Source organism: Mchenga conophoros, linkage group LG3, assembly GCF_057382185.1.
Source record: "Mchenga conophoros isolate Kocher_MC1m ecotype Shallow Benthic linkage group LG3, M_conophoros_male_GT1.1, whole genome shotgun sequence".
NCBI classification, from domain to species: Eukaryota; Metazoa; Chordata; class Actinopteri; order Cichliformes; family Cichlidae; genus Mchenga; species Mchenga conophoros.
In genome coordinates this window covers 2471779-2481205 of record NC_140528.1, presented here as the reverse complement: position 1 = coordinate 2481205, position 9427 = coordinate 2471779, and the positions used below count along the sequence as shown (strand labels likewise).

The 9427-nt window shown below is 43.4% G+C and overlaps 1 long non-coding RNA gene across 1 annotated transcript; it reads right to left on the bottom strand.

Annotated features, from left to right (window-relative positions):
* Positions 1–4245: 4245 nt before the first annotated feature.
* On the bottom strand, positions 4246–5062 carry LOC146576982 (uncharacterized). Its single transcript, XR_014891386.1, has 4 exons — positions 4973–5062; positions 4821–4881; positions 4597–4710; positions 4246–4336 (listed from the first exon to the last, which is right to left on the bottom strand). It is a non-coding gene; the product is annotated as an uncharacterized LOC146576982 (long non-coding RNA).
* Positions 5063–9427: the final 4365 nt, after the last annotated feature.

Genomic DNA, 9427 nt, shown 5'->3' with positions numbered 1-9427 from the left:
CTGGCTCAGGTCAGACTCCTTCATCCTTCTCCAACGTGAGGCCGCCCTCAGACCCACAGGAGCTCTGACCTTTGACCTCCTGACCCTAACCATTTTAGTCTTGTTGCATCTGCAAATCCATCCAAACTGTAGCCGAGCAAAAGAAGCTGGAAGCTGTTCTATGAATGATGTTGTTGAAGGAGCTTGGAAAGAAAAGCGTCTGGACTTCTTTAAGTTGCTTGATGAGGGACATGGACGTCTTAACGCTCACTTACATCCTGGGACATTTGATCACAGGAAATCACATGATGGGGTGGGGCTAGATCTCACAATGGGTTCACCCAAAACCTTGGCTGATTGTGACCCACACCCGTTCTCACACCGTGGCTCGTGTGATTAGGTAGAGGATCAACAGGGGCTTCGTGTCCCTGAATTTAAACTGAATCTAAACACACCGTGCACAATGCCAAGTTAGATAATGGTTAAAAGAACAAGATAAGAATAAATAAAAAGATAAAATAAGGATAAAAAAATAACTTAAAAAAATAAAATAAAAAGATAAATAACTGCAAATAAGTACAAATAAGTAACTGAAGACACGTGTGGTCTGCAGATGTCGATGTACATGGATGTACATGGAGTTTAATGTGCAAAATGAACTTAGTGTGCAAAGTGACCTGATGTGCAAACTGCAGTTTGAGGTCGGTCAGCTGTTCAGGAGTCTGATAGCAGTGGGGAAGATGGAGTTGTTGAGTCTGGATGTTCTACATTTCACACTTCTGAACCTTCGTCTCGAGGGCAGAGGTGTGTCTCTCCTCTGGACTCTGTGATGGTAGCTGCTCTGCAGAGAGGGCAGCGGGGTCCTGATGATCTTCTCCACAGTTGTTATCACTCTCTGCAGGCGTTTGCGGTTTGCAGTAGTGCTGCCGTACCATGCAGTGATGCAGCTGTCAGGCTGCTCTCCACAGTGCAGCTGTAGAACCTGCTGAGGATCTTGGCCAACATACCAAATTTCCTCAGCCTCCTCAGGAAATACAGCAGCTGCTGAGCCTTCTTGACCAGCTGTGTGAGTTTGAGTCCCTCACTGACTCAAACTCCTTCAGTGACACTTGCAGCCTTGCAGATTAGTTTGCTGATCCTGATGCATCTCTGCAGCTGATGCTGTCCCCCAGCAGACAACAACAACATAGATGCTCTCACTAGTCCACTTTACCCTCTAATCACATCTCTGACATCTGCAGGTTGCTCCATAGAGACTCTTGTGCAATGCCAGGTGTTTGTGTTTGTCTGTAGGTACACATTAGATATGACCATAGACGCACACACACAAGTGAACACAGCAGCACAGATGGTTTCCACCTGCTTCCCTCTTTCTTCACACAACTGTGAGGATGATGAAGAGGTTTCAGGACGAGGTGGTCAGCAAGCACAGGATAAAGCAGGGCCATGAAACTCTCTGGTGCAGCAGATGTTTAATCAGACTCAGCTTTAGGCTTCTTTTCCCACCTGGCAGCAAAGTAACAGCTTCACTAATGTGAACAGTCACAATGTTAAACGTTTCTATATCTTCATATATTTTTATCTGTTGATGCTGCAGAATAAAGTCTGTTAACAGAGTGCAGGATGTGTAGAGCAGGTCCAGCTCTCCCTTTACTGTGTCCACTTTCATCAGCCCCTGTGAAGTGACACAGAGTGCATGTGTGTCTGTCAGCTGTTGTTTGTTGTGAAGGATGGAACAAATGAACACACACTTTTAGAGAAATCTGAAAAAGCAACACGTGCTTGGGCTCCTTCTGTGCTCGTCTTCATTAATGCTGATCTTTCTTTCCTGTTTGTTCTTTGGCACAAGCTTCAGTCTTTTCTCCCAGGGCTCCTTCACACTTAGAAACACACCTACATTCATTTATACACAAACATCATGAAACAAAGGCTTTGTAAAAGAGGACATGAGATCCTCTCTGAACAGCACATTCATATCAAACACAGGACTGAACAGGATATACTGAGTCTGTGCTGTTTTCATTGTTACTTGCTGAGTATTTTTCCAGTGTTTGAAATGTGACTCAAGTCTGATTCTTCTACTGTGTGTGAACTCTAAGCAGCTGCATTAAACAGCTGCTTTTCAAACCAGGCTCAATCCTATGACTCTGTGAATGTAAACTTTTGTCACCTGCATGAATAACAATCCTTGATCTAGTCAGGACTGCAGTGCTCCTGTGATCCCAGCTTATAGATGGAGGCTAGCATGAGAGGCTCAGCAGCTAAAGCAGCACACCTGGGTCTCCCAGCCTATTAAAAGCAGCCCTTTGCTTCACCTGCTTCACTAAACATTATTATTATTATTTAAGCAGAGTGGTGTGATTCATGTAGGCATTGCTGTGTGACAGGAGGACTTTTCTTGAAACAGCTCGTGTGACGTGAGCTGACGTAAAAACAGTGATGTTAGCTTGATTCTCTTGGCTAAAACTATTTTAAAAAGAGGGTCAATCATGCAAATCTGCCAATAGAAGCCAAAGTTACAGCCCCTCAGAGTTTAAAGAGAAAAGGCCCGTTTCCAACACTCGGTTGTGCAAAGGGAAACAGGCCCACAGTGCCTGAGTGTGTGGGTAATTCTTCAAATAATATTCAAAAGCAAACATTTTTAAGCATGTAAATAAAATTCAATCATTTCTGCTCTTCAATACCTAAGAAATGAAAACTGGCAGATGGTCCCAAAATGTGAAACGCCTGGCTATCTGTGCATTTAGTGCTGCAAGTTTTCACTGTTTACCTTCAGAAGCATAAATCTCTGCACAGATAATGTTCATATGTGGATTCCTGGTTTTCTGCAGTTAATTGTGACCCAAAGCGTATTTTTAAAGTGGTTCCAGGCAATAAAGTCTAAAAATAAATACATCTACTTCCTTTTTCTGTGTTCCAGCCTCAGTGACTCTGACACAGTGCTGTAATATTTACACCTCTGATGAAAGCAGAGTTTGTAGTTGCAGAAATACTCGACTCATTTTGGGCATTTACGAGCAGGAACCTCAGAAAGCCCCTCGCTGCTTCACTGGTTAAGAAGCAAAGCAAACATTAGTTCACAGTGATGTTAATTAAGGCCCAAAGTTTAGGAACGAACGTCAGCACTTCACTAATGAATGTAATGCTGATTCATGTGCTTGTTTTGTAATGTGCATGTTGTGCGTTGCTATTTCCCATATTCTTTGGCACTGATAGATGAAGAGTCTCAGGCAGGACCGAGGCTGCCAGCTGCTGACAGTGAGCAGGGAGAGAGCAGCAGAAGCTGGGCAAGAGCAGGGCACCTTCAGCCCCCTTCATCAGTCAGAAATCATTTGGGTGTCTGTGTGAAATGTCTGATTTTTAAAATCTTTTTGTAGACATATTTATTAAATGTTTAACAATTATATAGAAGAAAGACAATGTAAAGAACAAAACATGACAAAACAAAAACGAGTTGAAGTTATGAACTGTTTCTGAGAGACAAATAACACCAGGATCCTTTTTGTGTAGCTGACAGCTGGTAACTGTGCAGGGGCGGGTCTAGCAAAGTGTTGCCAGGGGGGCAGGTAGGGCATTAACAGGGAGAGGGGGGCACAAAGACATACTTTTCTTTCTTGTTCTCATTTAAAATGTCTCACTTTTAATAAATAATTATCTGAATCTTACAACAAACGTTTCCATCTGATGTAAAATGTATAGAAATCCATTATTGTACATAGTCATTTTTTAGGGTCCCATCATAATTTCTTCAGAAGTAAGTACTGCATATGATGCCAGTGTTTCCCACATTTTCTAGATTCTGCACCAGTACTGTGTGTAAAATGCATCAAAAAGTCAGTTTGATTCTTTCTCAGCTGTCTTTCTGTCTCCTTTCACTTTTTAAAGGTTGCCATGTTAGAAAACATATTTTGCCCTGCCGTGCTGTTTATTGATGTGGCAAATGAAAGGTTTATGAAAATATATCTAAATCTGTCATCAGTAATCAGCAATGATCATGTCTCACCTCTAGTCTCTGTCTTAATGTCAGGTTTCCACCGTGTGTTGTAGATGTTCAGGAGGTTAACTCGACCAACAGTCTACTTCCTGTTTAGAATACCAGGACAGGGAGGATGGTGCAGGTTTAAGTTTATTAGACTGATGCATGTATACCAACAAGACAGCGTCCATCACTGTGACAACAGAGTTTGTTTTCATTCAAAGGCTTTATGGTTTTTCCTTTAATACCTGGGGGGCCGGTCTCCAGTCAAAATGCCCGGGACCATTTTTTGTCCCAGTCCAGCCCTGGTGTCAGATCTGCATGCAGTGTCAATGAGACGATCAACAACAGATCAGACAAAACACTCAGGCGGACACTCCTCTGTAGAAGGAAACATGGAAAGTGTGAGGTAATCAGTGCACAACATCACTTTGTATTTCAGGCTGTTTTTATATAGAACTTCAGCACCAATGTAAAAGTTCTGGTTTTAGGAAGATGAAGAACATTTTCAGGAAGGATGCCGTCTGCAAGCAGAGCTGCTTGAACCTCAGCGCTGAGGTCCAGACTACTTCCTGTGAAGCCACGTGATGTAAATCTGCTGCTGTAACTTCACAGTTTACTGAAGCTAAATGCAACGTTACCATATAATCTGTTTTCAACAAAGGTTTCACTCCGTCCGGTGTTGATGGAATGATTCAGGCCGTACTCGTCAGGCTTCCCGTCGACCACACGCATTTCAGTCACAAACCCCGTGACTGACAACAAGGGAAACAGCAGAAGAAAAGATGTGAAAAATACTGGATGATGATGATGGAGGATTAACCGCGGTGGCTAAACTGTTTCCTGTCTTTGTGGGCGTACTCACAGGGAAGTTTCCAGGCACGTCAGTCTTGGTGGCTAAAGTCTCCATTTTCCAACATGTATCGCTACAGGTGCAAAGACACAACATTAATCATCAGTGTAAATATTTTAATGCTGTCCAAACGGTGTTTGCTTTGTCTGTCCTCTCGCGCTCACAGAGGAAACGAGGACGCCACCTTCAACCCATCTTCAGTTGGCTCAACCATGGCCGGACTTCCTGTTGGCTTTGTGACAGCAAACCACTTGAAATGAGAGCAAACTGCAGTCAAGCAGCACTTACAGCAACCTGTGGACACGCAAATGGAAAGCACTGAGAATCATACAGAAGCATAAGAGCTGTTTATTGTAACACGTGTGTGTGTGTGTGTGTGTGTGTGTGTGTGTGTGTGTGTGTGTGTGTGTGTGTGTGTGTGTGTGTGTGTGTGTGTGTGTGCACATTAATAACACACTGATGTATGTTAGTTTGATTTATGCTATATCTGAGAAAACAACTGCAGAATTTTACATCAAAGTTTCCAAAGCTGATGTTTTGTTGTTCACTCTGTTTTATATTCATATAGTTTGTTGTTTTTAAATCAGTGGACAAAATAAATATTATCACACAAAATCCAGGGTGAAACATAACCAAATAACCTAAATGGTGAAGTCATTATAGAAGTACATGTTGCAAAGGTCGTCCTCCTGTATAGACTGCTAAACTGTCTGGGGGGGCCCTGCCTGTCCTCGTTGGATAAGCTCCACCCCTTTTCCATAAGACGGAGACATTTGTATGAAAATAGATGGGCAGTAAAATAAAAAATAAAAAATATTATGGATGACTCTGTAAATCAAAGTCCGCCTGAGGCAGAAGCAGAAACCATGAGGAGCACAGCACCACTCCCAGAAGGGCACGAAGTGAAGCCATAGCTGCTGAAGAGTGAAGACGTGATGATGGAGGAGATCACAGATGAAGATCTGCTGCCTGCTGACTCTTTATATAGAAGAGTGAGACTATCTCCCCACCAGCAGCTGCACTTATACAAACTCCAGGTGCTGGGATGGCTTTGAACATGTGACATTTTCTGCAAACACATGGACAGTTTCATAAGCACAAAGATTATTCCTGCAGCGGCAGAATCGTATCCACTGTGTGAGAGGTGAACGTCAGACAGTTCTTAGAAAATGTAGTTTCTCTTTAAGCTTTTAACATCTTTTACCCCCATTTGTCTAAAACTACTTGACAGCCCTTCATGTCAGAGGTTTATTACCTGTGCAGGATGGAGCACATGGTCTCAGTCAGGCTGGACACGATCACTCCTACAGGAAGTAAATGTGATTTTATTTCACCTGTGAAATGATGAAAAACAGCAGAATAGCTCACGCTAACAAACGGGTGTTGAAATGTTTCATTTTCTGCTGTTTCACAGGTCAAAAAGGGCGTCGAAGCAAACTGAAGCTGAGCTGCTGCTGCTGTTGTAGTGCAGCATCTGCTGTGTGCTTCATCAGAGAACCTTCTGTACACAGCAGACAGAGGCTGCTGCCACTGAAGTCCATCTGCTAGAGAGCTTTAAACACTGGTTATTGAAGTGGCTTTGATGATACTGATACACAGTCTTTGCTGCTGTCACAGGACAGGGATCCACCAGGGAGTAGTTGTCAGGATAAAGAGCCTTCGCTTCTCTAAATATAAACTGGATACTTGTAGGAAACTTTGGGAAGCAGCATTTTTCCTCATATCGTCTAAACTGAAGTTAGCTCAGGTGCTTCTTCCATACTTGCTCTGCAGAAAGCCAAAGAGTTTGGAGCTCTGCAAACATTTGCAGCACAGCTGGATGTTTGTAACTTTGGTCACCTCTGTATCATCCCTCAGATTCTTTCTGCACAGCTTTGAAACCATGACAGCACGAGTGATGCTGAGGAGACGTCCAGTTTAAACAGACCTTTATTCCTGGAACACAAACACATGAAGTGATGCTGCTAAAGAAGAACATTTAATCGCACTAATGAATCAAGCATCTGTTTGTCTGTCAGTCTGTCAACAGTTCCTCTGATCGACTTCAGACTGTTGATTGCAGTTATTTACATCAGACTTCTTCTCTGAGATAAGAGCACCATTTGTGGGAAAGATGACAGTATTTCCAGGCTGGATGCTGTTTGCAGGGAGAACTGAATGAAAGTCTCCTGCACCTCAGCGCTGAGGTCCACACCTGTGAACACAGATGAGGTCAATCTGCTGCAGCACGTAGAGCTTTACTGATCAGCAGGTTCAAAGGATTCAGCAGAGCGTAGAGTCAGAGCTAAATGCCACATCACCATAGAGTTTGTTAACAACAGCTTTCTTTGCCCTTTGTCTCGATGGACTGAATCAGGGATACTCGTCATACTTCACCTCAACCACGTCACTGAGAGACCCCAGCCTGACACAGCAGCAGAGATGATGAAAGCAGAAACAGCAAACAGATGCTTCAGTTGTGTTTCTCTCTGTGTGTGCGCTCACGCCCACTTGTGTGTGTGAACTTTCCACGTACCTCAGCTTGTTTCTCCAACATATTTCTGTCCACTATACAGGGAGTGCAGAATTATTAGGCAAATGAGTATTTTTTCCACATCATCCTCTTCATGCATGTTGTCTTACTCCAAGCTGTGTGGTCTAATAACATCAACACTATATATATATAGTGTTGATGTTATTAGACACTATGTATATATATATATACATCAACACCGCCATTGTTGGCAGCTGAAATTTGGCTGGGCCGCGCTATGAATTCTGGGATATGGTGGGCCACGAAGGACACACCCGACCCATCCTTCAAACTCGGGGGAATGAAGGACGCATTTGAAGGAGTCGAGGAATCGGGACAGCCTTCGTCGCCTGGCTGTGACGTCATCGGCCTTCAAATGCGGCCTCCGGAGGATGCAGCCGACGTTTTGGGACACAGCTTGTGTGTCTTTGTTGGTCATGTGACCTCCCAGGGACTACACATGGAAACGAGCAGTTTAGCTCAAATCTGGCAGGTTTCCATCGTCTGTTTTTGTCCTGATGTCCATGAACATGAACACTGTCCCTGTCAAACACGTCCAGATAATCTGATCCAGTGTTGTTCTTCTTCTGTGGTGTTTGTGATGGAGCTGCTGATCCTGATGTCCTCCACCAAGGGGGCAGCAAATTCAGCTGACTGTCATCATTTATTAAAAAGATGTAACAATGTGACATAATGCAATATAATAGTGTCAGTTACACATTGTGGGTTGCACTGTGGCCAGAATGGACATTACCTCCTGCCTAATGGAAGCTGTCAGCCATCCTGCAACCATGAATTAGATAAGCAGAAGTGAAGGGATTGTTAACAACAATTTAATAATAAAATGTAATGTGATAGTTGCACTTTATTAGCTCCCCACAATCGTATGAATAATAAGCATGAATGCACTGCATGCTCATAGCAAGTTCTTTAGGTTTAAAGTGAGATCCTGCTTTAAAGGGCGCTTCATCTGCTGGGAATGACATGTTTCTTCTAGTATGTAAGGCTCAGCCCATCTTACTGGGACTTACTTTTGTAGATCCACATGCTCTAAACCTGCTGCTCCATGATTGGTGCAGAAGCTTTAAGCTACTATTAACAAATAATGACCATGGACTTAGTTGTTACTACAATAACTTATCATTGAGCAACTTTTAATTTTACTTGTAAAACTATGCAAGTAGAATTGAATGGGGCACAGTGAGCTGAGCACAGGCCCACTCTGTGACACTCAGAGGTTTGTGGATATCATACTGAGAGTATTGGACACAGTGCAGCCAGCTTGCAGCCACTTTCCCACCACTTTAGCACAATGTTTACATGAGACTCAGCCACACTAATGTTCCTGGGCAGACATGTGGTGCAGCATGGCTGATGGCACTGTACCTGCAGCTGTCATGGACAAGAACCACTCAATACCTCACCCAAGCCAAGCCTGTGCTGATGTTGTGATCTGAGACCGAGACACTAACCCAGGATCATGATATGATGTTGTGAGAGTTTCACTAAGAATTAGCTCTGATTACAAGATTTCAATCTATCGTAACTCTAATTTGTATTTACTTCAGTTTGTTCATCTTGGAGCTGTGTGCAGCTGAGGACAGTCTTATTATTACCAGGTGAGGATATGTAACAGCCACAGTCTGTAGAGATGATGTCACCATGGAGTGGTGATGTCACTGGAGCTGCCAATATGTGCTCCAGCCAAAGCTACACCAGAGGGTTGTGCTGTGTAACAGGTTGGTGCAGGTGGTGTTATCTACATTTGAACATTAGGCAACAGTCTCATGAAGACACTTTCTATTGTTCACTAAAGACCAACAATAACAGAGACAAAGGGAGAGCAGCAGAACTAGTGCTAACAATTAGCACTGCTAGCCTGCCCACCAACACCAGCTAATGTTCTAAAAACGATGATCAATGATTTTGCTGTAACGGCTCCAGCTGTCTGTGTCAGGGACACGTTGGAGATGAAGTGAGTGATCCAGTGACAAAGGTTTGGAAAGCTGCAGTCAGCTGAGACTAAAGGAGTCACCTGACCGAGAGACCAAATGTTTCACTGAGAACGTCCAGATGAACAGAATCAACCTTTGGGATAATCTGTTCC